This window comes from Dunckerocampus dactyliophorus, chromosome 3 (assembly GCF_027744805.1).
Source record: "Dunckerocampus dactyliophorus isolate RoL2022-P2 chromosome 3, RoL_Ddac_1.1, whole genome shotgun sequence".
Taxonomy (NCBI): Eukaryota; Metazoa; Chordata; class Actinopteri; order Syngnathiformes; family Syngnathidae; genus Dunckerocampus; species Dunckerocampus dactyliophorus.
In genome coordinates, this window is record NC_072821.1 from 13,712,073 (window position 1) to 13,725,304 (window position 13,232).

Here is a 13,232-nt window from a genome sequence, read left to right on the forward strand (position 1 = left end):
TTTTTTGTCTAGGCAAAGTAAGATGACCGAAAATAAAAGCTGACGCCCTCCTTTTCAAGACTAAATTAAAGCCATATACAGAACAAACATCTCTCGCTACTACATAAATAAATTGAAAAATTACAGTTAATCTGTGTGATTGGCCGATTTCACTCGTGGGTGAGCATTCCTACTTTTTTTTCTACGGAAAAAAGTACAGTCTAAAATTTGAGTCAATACAGTAAATTCCTGGTTGTAATGATCATAAAGTGGAAAAGAAGAAATTAAGCTGTGAGGAACAATTTCTGCTTCCGCTTCCCTACGCTTGTGAAATATAAATAACTTCAAATAAATCAGCACCAAGCAATAACTCAAAATAAATCAAAGATGTGGTCAGAAGAAGCCAAGTCAGTGAACATGACTACAACCTTTAGCTGTAATCAAATTAAACTGAGCTGGTCTGCATTTGCTGCACGGTAGCCTCGTGGTTAGCATGACGGCCGTACAGTCTTGTTTGAATTTCTGTGAGAACATCTTTGTGGGGATTTTGCATGTTTTCCCCGTGCTTGCGTTGGTATTCTCTGGATGTTTCTTGTTTGTTTATACATGCTCTGCGATTGACTGCCGACCAGTCTCGGGTCTCTCACCCGGCGTCTGCTGGGATGCAGCTGTGACCCTAATGAGCGCACGCCCTACAGAATGCAAATGAATGTTCTCCATTTAAGGTTAAGTGTCCACAATGCTCGGTCACATCCCAACCACAAGCATTCACAAGCATTCAACCTGACTCTGTGGTTATGTCACTATGGAAACCTTTTGCCCCCCCCCCCCCTCCCAACTTGCTCTCATTTCAGCTGTCATCTTGGTAAATTGGCTCTGATTCTGTCTGAATATCTATAGAAAAAAAGTGATGATCATTATAAGACACAATATTTATGAGCCAAACCCTGGCAGCCAAGTGCAGGGAAATTAGAGGCAAGGTGGGGGAGAAGGTGCATTCATTAAGGTGGAATATTAATGCAGCTAGTATGAGGCTTTTTAGGTACTGATGAAGCTTGTTCGCCTTGTGCTCCTGCTCATTGTTTGCAGAAGCCACTTTGTCGAGCGAGCCTGAGTTTCCACGTGGTTTTAATTGGGTCACCGTCACCTCCTCTCCGCTTTTGTGCAGCATTTCTGTTGAACTTTGCTTAATTAGACTTACAAAAATTGTGACACTACCAGACACGTTTTATCTTTCGCTATATCTCTTGATTCTCTTTCTCCTTTTAGAAGTATTGATAAGAGGCGATGTAAGGACATGTTCTATACTGCTGTGAAAAATGGATAAAAGCTAATATGGCAAAAGATGAATGATGGAGGTGAGCTGGTGAGGTCTGCGCCCTCACACTGTCAAGCATGCAGTATCTCCTAGTTGATACATTATTGAAGCAATAATCCTTAATGACATATTGTTATTAACTACTGGTTCTGTTGATGTTAATGTGACAGCGGAAATGCGGATTCTCAACTCGCTCTCATTTTAGAACAGAATGTTTCACCAAAAACATGGTGTCCCTTAAAGGTGACCTGATTTCCTGGTACATTGTGCAGCAAACTTGCCTGTTGAATGTTTTTGACGTACATGATTTGGACAACAAAAACAGTATATTTGATATAGCAAGGGGGTATACATGTTTCGGATCTGCTTTGTAGAGGTAGAGGTACGATGTCAATACAGTCGTCCCTTGCCACATCGCGTTTCAAAATATGCGGCTCGAAATATGAATTTTTGACATTGAGTATGGTTATGAAAATAGCTCTTCAAATCATTAAAAAGAATGCAACCAAAATATTGTTGAATTTCCTTTTTTTATTATACAGCATGACCAACAATATTGTCTGGCTTTTGTAACAAACTTCTGTGAGTCAGGTCCCTAATCCAATAAAAGATCCAATAAAAGTCCATCCAATAAAAGATAAAATTTGAAAAAAATGGGAATGCAACATACTTTCAGGGTAGGACTAATCATTTGACTGGTTTCATTTTCAAGTTCAGTCTGTACAGTACAGATAAATAAATAGATATTATCAGTTTCTCAAAAGTATTTAAAATCAGGGGGGCGCAAAAACATTACTGACAGATCATAATTGAGAACCACTGCGTTAAAGAGAGCACACACCGCAGCAATCTTTACTTGTCTAAACACATGGAAATGTGTGTGATGCCATCATTAACAAGTCACATTTATTTGGTAATGTGAACAACCACAAAAAAAATCGGATTTTAGTAAAAAAAATGTTATAAAGGTGTATTGTGTTAATATTTTTTGGCTTCCTGGAACGGATGAATTGAATTTAAATCAAACTGTCTATACTGTATTCCAGCATGGAGGCGAGATTTTGGTCATCACACTTGTAACACATGATTGTGGGATTTATGAGACTTATGTAAAATTGTGGAAAAATACTCTAATATGGGATATTTAACAAATATATTTAAGGTTTTAGTTCACATCCCATGTAATGTGATAGAGGAAAAATAGTGAAAGTTGAATCATTTTACCCAACTGAATCAGTCTAGATTCCACCTTATGTATCAGAAGAACACCCTGACCCCCAGACTGCATCATTATAGATAAAACCTCAGTGGATTTTATAAGACCCCTCTCCCTATCAAGGTCCGACATGGACTGATAGTTTATGGATATATTCTTCCGACTCCTCATCTTCTTTATCTCCCCTCCCAGATTACCTCCTTCTCATATGTACACACACACACACACACACACACACACACGCATGCACACAACAACCGCTCGTCGCCCCCTGGAGGGTTCCTGTGTTTTCAAAGTAAAGACCACTTAGAGAATAGCCCCAGGCATCTGAATACCAAAGTGCTCTGTGTTACACATTAGAAGCCTCCATACAAACCAGGAACATAAACACTCTCAATAGCTCACATCTCCTCCTAAGAATACCCCAAATACCTCAAAACATTGGGGAGGGAGAGGGATATGGAACAGATAGTCTGCGGGGACTTGACCACATTAAGGAGCACTCATTGAGATGTGCACTTCATCAGACTGTTCGAGGGTATGAGAGGAGAGGCCTTTTTAATATTTTATCCTTGCACACTGAAAATGAAAGAAAATATCTTGACAGCATGCCGCATTAACAAATGAAGGTTTTATAGGATATTTTTAGAATTATTTCTAGGATTAAATCTAATACAAACTAAACAAAACTAACTAACGTAAAAATACCCTGTATAACTGGATACCATACAATAAAGGTATCCTTTTTAAGGTGTCATCAAAGGGTGGCTAGCGCTTTAGTCTAGTAGAGGTTAACTTATTTTTATGATTGAATTATGTTCTGAAAAAATCAGAGCACGAGTGGGAGCGAGTTGTTGATATAAAGTAATCCCTCGTTTATTGCGGTCACCTGGTTCCAGACACGACCATGATAAGTGAATTTCTGCAAAATAGGATTCTTTCTGTATGGATGGAATATTTTTGTAGTTAGAGCATTGAATACCTGTTATGACATTCTAGATTTGTTTTTTTAACATTATTAGAGCCCTCTAGGCATGAAGTTACACCCCTTTACACTTTACCCTTTAAACTCGTCGTACTCAATATAGTAGATATAGTAGTAGACTCAGAGAAAATAAGGCATTTAAGACGTATATATCTCGTGCTCGTCTGTGTTGCAATAAATGTATGTGTGGAGGACAGGACGTGACGACAGGGGTTCAGAGTTGAGTTTTAGCTTGCCGTGGGTTATGGCCGCAACAGTATAGTTCGTGTTATTATTATGTTTATCATTATTATGTTACTATTATAGTGCCTGAGGTAACTCAATTCATTATTCAATAATTCATCTACAATAATACAATAATACAATACCATTGTTCCAGCGCTTGTAGTAACATTAGTGACAAGCGTCCAGTGTAGAATACTACGTATAACAATTTGAATGCATCTTCTTAATGCCTTATATTTGTATTTATTTGTTTAGTTCATATAGCCATTGTTATGCTTGAAAATACTTAATTTATACGTAAAATGTGCCTAAATATGCATAGTAATTTGCATATATCCATATCATTTGAACCGCGATGTAGCGAGGGATGACTGAGACAGATAGCGAGAAAGAGAAAAAAGCCTGGTACTTTTAGCGCGCAATAAAGGTTAAAACACTGCTCACAGTAGAAATGTTAGTGCAAATAGAAGACAAGGCTTGTTCTTTTAAGGTGTAATACTTAATATTCTTGCTTTAAATTTCTTCAGAGGGTTATTTGGGTTCGTTGAGACAACATGGAAATCAGCAGCTTAAAGGGAGCTGTGCTAACAAATGAAATGTGTAGGTAGCAAACAGCCAGCTCCTCCTTTAGGCAGACATGTTGTTAATGATCACAGGCTTCATTCAGTCCCCCAGTCAAGAAAATAAGGTTTGATCAGACGCCCAAGTAGGCAGCTCTCAGAGCAACTCTCACGATCTGTCAGCAGCAGCATGTTGATATTGAAAGAAAAACAATGCTATTAACAAACAGAGGAAGACAAGAGTTTTCCAGTCAGGCAGGGAAGCTGTAATGTGAAATTTTAATGACCACTCCTGCGTGACGACTTTATATTGGAGAAGCAAGCAAGTCGGGCTGTCACTCTTAAATCAGGCTGCCCCCCTTTTTTGTATATAGAATGGCTTCTGTAACTAGCTCCTGGAGACATTTCAACATCTTGGTAGACAGTGCTGCAAAATCTGCGCTCACAATGTGCGCAAACGTACTTGAGAGGAATGGGATCATGAAGGTAATTCGTTCAGGAAGACGGAGAATTCTGCTCTAATCTGTGCTGTTCTGACTAAGAATTTGGAAGGTTTTATATGTACAATCAAATTAGTGTTGTATATTGTTATGGGATTCAGTCCCAAAGCCTCAAAAGCTCTCAAATTAATTAGACGGTTTGCACGATAAGGGCAAAAGTACAGCAGAATCTCCAGTCTAAGAAGAACAGTTCCATGATGCTGATTGAAAATGAAATGGTTCAAAAATCATTTTCAAAGACAAAATACAAAAAAGTGAATACATTTTTTTTTTTGCAATAATAATTTTTTGCATTCCTAACAGTCAACCAAATATAAAAATGGAATTACAACTAAATAAACAAAAATAAAATGAAAACTATTCATTATGTTTCCCGACAGGCATAATGGATATGAAGCAGGAAGGATTTTGCAGAGCAATACTGTCACCTAGTGGCATTTTATAGGTACTTCTGAAAGTATACTGTACGGTATATAAGTGGATTGACGTTTGCATCTGAGTGGTAAAAGCTGATATGTAATTAATTGTGTTGCTCATACTGAGCAGCCAGGCTCCTTCCTGGGTCACAACTGGTTCTATGGTTATCATTGTCGCTAAAAAGGCAAAATGAGCCAAATGCACTTCTAGACTTATGATGCTCATGAGGTGAAGTCTCACAAGATTTGCTGACAGCTTTGCTGGATAATTTTCCTGGACATTTTGGTTGACGTACAAATGACACAGTGGTTTTTGTAGGATTTGGTTTTCAACAAAATTACCGCTAAAAATATGTCTTGGTTTTCATACGACCAAAGACTGCCCCTAACAAAGTATTCCGCGAAACTGAGTGCCCAAACAAAGCGTCCACATCGGTTAAAGCATCAGTTATTCAGTCTCTGTGAATAATGGATAGTGGTTCTTTTAGAGTTGGGTCACTATATATACAGGTTCTTTATTGTGTGTGGGTGCGTGTATGCATGTGTGTGTGTGTGTGTGTGTGTGGCTTATTTTTTGTTAGAATGAGCACAAAACAACGAACAACTCATATCTGTATCCTTTCTTCCTCTTAATAAGCAGTGATGCACCGATGAGGCATTTAAGAGCATTGCGTATTTCTATGTGAATTTGTGCTTCTTTTAATTAAATGTGGCTGCAAAAAAGTGCCAGAACTTTGTTAAAGAATGTGGGAAACTACTGAATTCAAGAAAGAAGTTGAAACAAAGAACAAAGGTAGAGTCTGTTACAAACAGGATTGTAACGTAAAGGTTCCTTAGTTAACACAGGTTGCAGGGGGACTGGTTTACCAGAGACACGTAACAGAAAGTGGCCGGGCCAGTGTGTGTAGTGATGATTGTACCTGCGACTGGAGTTTACAATAAAGTTCAAGCGAGCGGATTCACTGGATTTACATTATTTCTTATGGGAAAAATGTATCCGGTTTTCAAACGTTTCAGTTTTTGTCTTACCTTTTGGAACAGATTCATTCCGAAAAACGAGGATCCACTGCATAGCAATACATACTATGCAATCATGCTTGGATGACTTTGGTATGAACTCGAGAGCTCCGACCTTAAGCCCATTAAACACTTTTGGGACAAACTAGAAAATAGATGGTGAGTCAGCAGGCCCTCTTTTGGGGACCTCTGGACCCCAGCATTTTGTATATGCGTCACTTAATTTGCCTAACAACTCCGTTTTGTTCTTGTGAAGATCACTGTCTACTGTGTGCATTTGTGCAAACTCTTTTTCTGCAGCAAACTGAAAGAGCAGTTACAATTGCAGTACATAAAAAAGATCTTGTAGACATTGACGAAGGAGTCAAAATGAAAAACCTCTTCTATAGACCGTAGATACAAACCCCCTTTTGTTCACTGAATTTTAGTCATGACCTTTCTGCCAGGAAAAGTAATGAAGACGTTTTTTTTAATTATTTTTTTTAAAGAAAAAGACAACATTTATCACTCATTTCTGTTTTCTCTTGTCAACCCAGCAGACGTTCTTTCCCTTCACATGTGACACACACACACACGCGCCACTGAGGTACAGTAATGACCAATGCAGGTTTTCTTTGTGATGAATTTGACCACACAGGTTCCACTTTGGTTGACCAATACATTTTGTGAAAGCGAGGCCTGCTGGTGTTTTTCTTTAATAAGTCCAGAGGTGAGGCAAAGCAGGCATGTGATCAGTCATCCTGTCAGGATCTTAGCCTCTGATTATCAGTCAACATATTGGTGGAGGCTTTAATCTGCCACAGCCGCCTACGTCACGGCCCAGTGGACAAGTTTGGAGAAAAGGTCACATTTCACACTTGTTCAAAATGTGTATCAGCCAGAAAATGTGATGAGATTTTTAAATGCAAGCGAACAGCTGCACCGGAAATTACCATTTTTGTGTTTCAAGTGACATTGAAACTTTTTTAGGTCGGAAATCTGGGACAGCACAGTGGCCCGGTGATTAGTATGTCTGCCCCATGGTCTGGAGATCCAGGTTTGAATATCCATCTCTGTGTGGAGTTTGCATGTTCTCTCTGTACCTTCATGGATTTTATGCGCGTGCTCCAGCTTCAGTCCAGGGTGTAGCCCGCTTTTCCACTAAAGTCAGCTGGGATCTACCATTACCGTGACCCTCATGAGGACACGTGGTATAGACAATGGATGGATGGACGTCTGGGGATCAGTGATAGACTACACCTAAAATCTTCCTGTATTACCCAACCAGAACACTTGTCGTCTGAAGCAGCTTAGCCCAAATAGCCACACTTTCGCCAATGGGCCTCAGTTACACACTTCAGAATGGATCTTTATTTACAACACACAACTCGGAAACAGCTGATCAATCCATTTAGCCTAAGGCCGCTGATTTGTCCGTATTTACTACAACAGGCAAAGAAAAGCCGGGGTCTTTTTTCCTCTCTCTTTCCTATTGATCCAGTGCTTAGAAAATCTGCCCTGCTGTCTAAACTCTATTGATCTCCGCCTCTCAACGACCGGCTTGAGCACCAGTGCAGAAAAGGGACTAGATGAATTGCAACTTCATTTCCAACAAGTTGTTCTTGTCATTTTTACCCCTTTTTCCCTACTTGACTGTAGGGGCTGGTCGCCATTCCCTGAGAGCCAGTCACCCTGTGGGGGATGGATAAAAGTGCAGATCATTTACGGCTGGATCATCAACTGGACTACGGAGGTGAGATTCTAAAACTTGCAAGCTCATTCACATATTCACAAGGAGAACCATTGCTCTTCCAGCACTGTGCCATGATGACTTCTGGTGCACGTATCTTACCAACAAGATTTCCATAACAAGGGAAGTTCTCTTTTAATTAACATCAGTGTCATAATGGTTGTGAAACCAGCAATCATCAGGGCATATTTTAATACATTAGCAGTGCCGCCATCGCAGCTCTTATTGCGATAACGATGATGATTATATTTATGAGGGAATTATGGTTGTGTTTCCCTGAAGGCACATATTTGGCTCAGACGCGGGCTAAACAACATTGTGAGTCAACACTCATAAAGACAAACACCCCCAGTGTGTCTGTTGTGCCTGTAAAACGCTACATCTGAATTGCATATCTGCCTCGCCTGCATCGAGCTTGTCATAAGCTGTATTAAGAAAAATGGTCACACGGTTTGACACAAATTGGAAAATGACATTTGGAAAATGGCAGTGGCTGTGGAAATTAGAGATATTAAAATTATAAATCAGCGTCTGCAGTGCAAGGTGGAAGAGCGTGTGTGGAGGAGTTACTTCACTCTTTCCTCAATGTGCGTTTTTTCTTCCATGTTCATCTTTAGCTTAATTTTTCTTTTTCTTAATCTCACACTGTCTTTCTCCAGAGGCGATGCTAGGTCACAGCAGGGAGTCAGTCCAGGAAAAGTGGTTTTAAATGCAGCAAATGCAGCAACACACCGTGACAATCCCTGTATCTGTAGCCCTGTATCTGCGTGGGCTTTTTGGCAATAACTAATGGGCTATCTCAGAGGTGTGATATGTATAGTATTATGCAAAAGTGAGGTGTGCTTACACCTTTAAATAAAACGACTGCATCCATCCTTGACACATGCCTCTGCTGCCTCTTTTCCTTGTTGAGCTGGAAGAGATAAAATGACACTTGAGCTGCAAGCTGATGCAGGCCAGAAATGTATATTCCACCCATCCATTTTCTTCTGCTTATCCTAGTCCAGTCCGCGCAGTAAATTAGTGTAATATCTAATACCATAGAATTTTATTTTTATAAAAAGCAAACTGCAGGTCGAAAATGGCCTACGGGCTGCACTCTGAACATCCTTGGTTTACATGTGGTGTTTCTTTTTGAGGAAAGTGCAACCCCACTGGCTTCCAATGGGTTGACGAGCTTGTTGTGAGTGCACTGATAGCTTGTGATGGGCTCCTACCAAAGAAAAAGCTACCGTTTACTCACTGACTTGCGAGCGGCACAGTATTCAAACAATCAGTTGTAGTTTTGAAGTAAAGGAGATGTCACAAGATTAGAATTTAGCCATAAATTAGCCTCACCGCTGTATAAGCCGCAGGGTTAAAAGCTTAAGTAGCGACTTACGGTACACTTCTTATTCCTCACTTGAAATGTGTACCGTGTGGGAACGCAGCTGTGCCAAGCCAAGGGGTCCATACAGAAAAAGCTGCATACGAATACATGCACTCTTACTCTAGTTTTTATACTATATGTAGTGAGCCTTTTACCTTAGGTTCAACTTTCCTTTCAAATTGGACAGTGAAGTAGGGCAGCAGTGATGTGCAGGTGAGGCAGAGCCTCACAAACAACAAATAACAACATAAAATATTCATATATGTGCATTGAACTGTATTATAGATGTATTTTCTGTATGATCTCAAACGTTTTTACACATTACACAAGTAAAACTCATAGAATTTGCACATTTCCTGGTCAAATACAGGGTAGAAATTTAAGATGAGCCTGCTGTGAGCATCTCTTCTTGGCTTACTGCTCAAGCCCAAGAGTGCACACTGAGCTGCACCATGGCTGTTTGTCAGCATGTCGCCAATAATATAACATTGCAGAAACATTTATTATACACCACAGTCTTTCTACAGCCTGTGTAATGTCCTTAATGTAAGCGTGACATCATTATTCTTGCTAATCAGACAGCTGAAGCTCGATTTACAAGCAAGTCAAATGGAAGATATGTTTATACTCTGCTGAAAGAATGAATGAATTTGATTGCCAAGATGGAAGATACCCAAACTCACCACGAGGTGATCAAACGTTTACAACAAAGTACCAGAACTTTTCCTGGAGAAGAATAGGGTTCATGTACATTATTTACAGACAAAATATTAGAACACGAATGATTTTTGGTGAATAAAAAATCAAACAGGACTAAGAAGTGTTTGAAAACAATTTTTTTAACCAAAGTGAATTATTCTCTTCTTTTTCTTGCCATCCTTTTAATGAGCAACCTGTATTAACATAAAAAAATCCAAAGGAGTCAGTGCTTCACCAGTCATGAACCTCACCGCACATCACTGGGGGTCAGAGACTCTTTTCATAATGAATGTATAGGAAGAAAACATCTCTGTGGCCTTGAATAATGAATGTTATATTTGCATACAGTATGCTGGTCAAATAGAGAAAGGTCCATAGTAATCCTTCATGGCTGTGAAAGGTGGGAGGTCATCCATTTTAAGAGCAATCGCTTTCTAGGGCTTGCATCACATTCATTCCAGCTTGAAATTTAATTTCCCTTGCAATAGCAAATGATGTTTTCCAGTGCCCATTCAAGCCTGCAGTATAATTTTTTAACACCGTGGCTCCCTAAACGTCAGGGAAATAATCATTGCACTCATGTATGTTGTAGATTTTGGAAATGTGACTGGTAGCGTACTGCCATAAAATGATGACCTTTGATCCTATTTACCTTGAGCGTCTTTGATTGATATCGTTCAAAACCAGTTGTGTTTCGGTTCCATGATACAGTGTGTGACTGGTTGAAACACAGTTTACTCTGCTGCCTTCTCCCTTTTCTGTTGGATTTCATCACGTGTTTGAGGAACAGAAGCAATCTCTTAAAGTTCCAGTTGAATGTCAAAATAGAAAATGACTGAGCAAAATTCTGGGGGACTTTCAATGAGTTCCTTGTTTTCATGGTAAAAAAAAAAAAAAAAACAGATAACTAATAAACGGCTCAAAAGTTCAGATTTGACATCATTTCCCTTGTTCAAAATTATTGAAATCGATCATCTCAGTATTATGAGGCTTCTCCAGGCAGTGCACTGCATGCTACAAAAATCTGATTATTGTTATTTTAAATCTGAGTTATAGTACTTGAAATGAGCAACATAAACTGCAAACAGAATAAGAAACTTATGCCATTTTACTTGTTTTAAGCATAACAATTTTTTTTTTCTTTGCAGATTATTTTGCATATTTTAAGAAATATATGATTTTAGTCACTCTTGCGTAAGATAAGTGAACTGGTCTAGCATAGTAAGAAAGTTTGTTCTAAAATACACTTTTGGGGCAACTTGGACACATCATCGATGTTGTATCCTGGGTTCATTGGGTGTTTCGGGTCTCACAACAGACACCCTCGCCCAGGCGACTCAGCCGGGGTAATCAGTCCTGGCTTGTGTCTAAGTAGCTTTAGTTGTCCACGGATCCCCCCCACTTGATCCACAGCCATCTAGACGTCTTTTCTGCCACACCATTGATGTTTTTGATGGCTGTTCTGTTGTGCTGTCCCTTTACTCCCAACATCTTGAGTGCTCTGATGAAAGACTGGCCTACGAATCCTCTGCACCCGACCTCGATGGGGTTGCATCGGGTCCTCCATCCTCTGCTTTGGCATCCGCCTGCCAGCTCCTCATATTTGGCCCTCTTCCTCTCTAAGGCCTCCTCCTTCCGGTCTTCCCAGGAAACAATCAACTCCAGCAGGACTACTTGCCAAGTTTTTTCTGAGCACAGGACCACGTCAGGTCTGGGCGTGGTCACTGTGATGTTCTTCGGGAATTTGAGCGGTCTCCCTAGGTCGACTTTCAGCTGCCAGTCTCGAGCTGTTGCCAGCAGCCCCCCAGCTTGACTCCGGCACTGCTGTGGTTTCTCCCAGCCCTAACAAAGGTGATGGACTGCCTTGTTGGTGGAGATCCCTGTGCTGATGACCTCTGCGATGACCCGCAGCACTTGATCATGGCACCAGCGGTATCTCTCGTCTCCCAGTGTCATTGGGCAGCAGCTTAGGATGTGCTCAAGCGATGCAGCACTCTGGCAGAGAGGGCACAATGGATTTTCTGCCAAGCCTCTGCTCAGATCTCCATAGCTCTGTCCACGATATCTTCTGGGCAGCTGCCTCCTCCCATTGGGTCCACACCCCCTTCTGCCGCATCCCTACTGTCCTGCTGCAGCGGGCTTCCTCCACCCCTGCTGGTATATACATATTGCTGATTTCTTGATTTAATACTGCTATGAGATTTCCGCTTTTGTAGTGTTTCAACTAGACTGGTCGAGATCACTTGATCATTTGTTCTTTGTGTAAAATAAATTCCAAATCAGAAAACTTAAAACTATAACGCGTCTAAGAAAAGTTCAACATCACATTTGTGTCACTGATAAATAAAGTGCTTCCCAGTTGCCCTTCTACATGTTTATGACTGAGCCTTTTGTCAAGCTTGAAAAGAAGGCTGTTAAAACAGACATCATTTTGATACATTTTGTACATGTGATTGCCGAGCAAAGGCCAATGACGGTCATCTGGCCCGGTTGTGAGAAGCGAGTATGTAGCATTTGACTTTAGGTGTTTTTACAGCGCACGCTTGCCACGCTCTGCGATGACGATAAACCAACGGCCTTCAAAGCACAGCCAAGCGCCACTTACTGCTGAGTGCCTCTCTGGTGGTTGGCCGAGATTACTCTCAAAACAAAGTGCGGACAGGTTGATTAATTGAGGGGTCCACAGAGGTGCACACCACAGTATATTATCCCACTGGCGAACCCACGTTCATTTCATCCGCAGTGGACTTTTATGGGCTGATCCTGCCACTGTGTGAGTTTGCCACTTCATAAAAGTGATCCCGCCTTCTCTTTGAGTGTCGTTTTAGCAAAAACTTATCAGTGCTGCTGCAGACATGCTGTTTTAATGAACATGGGGCTTTCTGACAGCACAATACACAGATGATGTAAAGTCATAGCAGATGTTGAGAACACAGTAATCCCTGGTTTATTGCGGTCACTTGGTTCCGTGATAAGTGAATTTCAGCGAAGTACGATTCCTTATTTATAAATTGAAAATGTATGTAGTTACAGCATAGAAAACCTGACCTTCTAAATACAGGTTTTAGCATTATTAGAGCCCTCTAGACATGAACTAACACCCCTATATTATGAGAGCCTAACATTTGTATTTCAGTTAATTTAGTCATTTTTATGCTTGAAAATGCTAAATGTTACAAAAAATATGTACAGTTTGCTTCAATATGCACATTTTTTTAA

The 13,232-nt window shown here is 40.3% G+C and overlaps 1 long non-coding RNA gene across 1 annotated transcript in view; it reads left to right on the forward strand.

Moving 5' to 3' along the window:
- The window catches only part of LOC129179169 (uncharacterized), a 77,026-nt gene that overhangs the window by 26,259 nt on the left and 37,535 nt on the right, over positions 1–13,232 (forward strand). Inside the window, exon 4 of the long non-coding RNA XR_008569907.1 lies at positions 7,855–7,948. This is a non-coding gene — a long non-coding RNA (uncharacterized LOC129179169). The remainder of the gene's footprint in view (positions 1–7,854; positions 7,949–13,232) is intronic.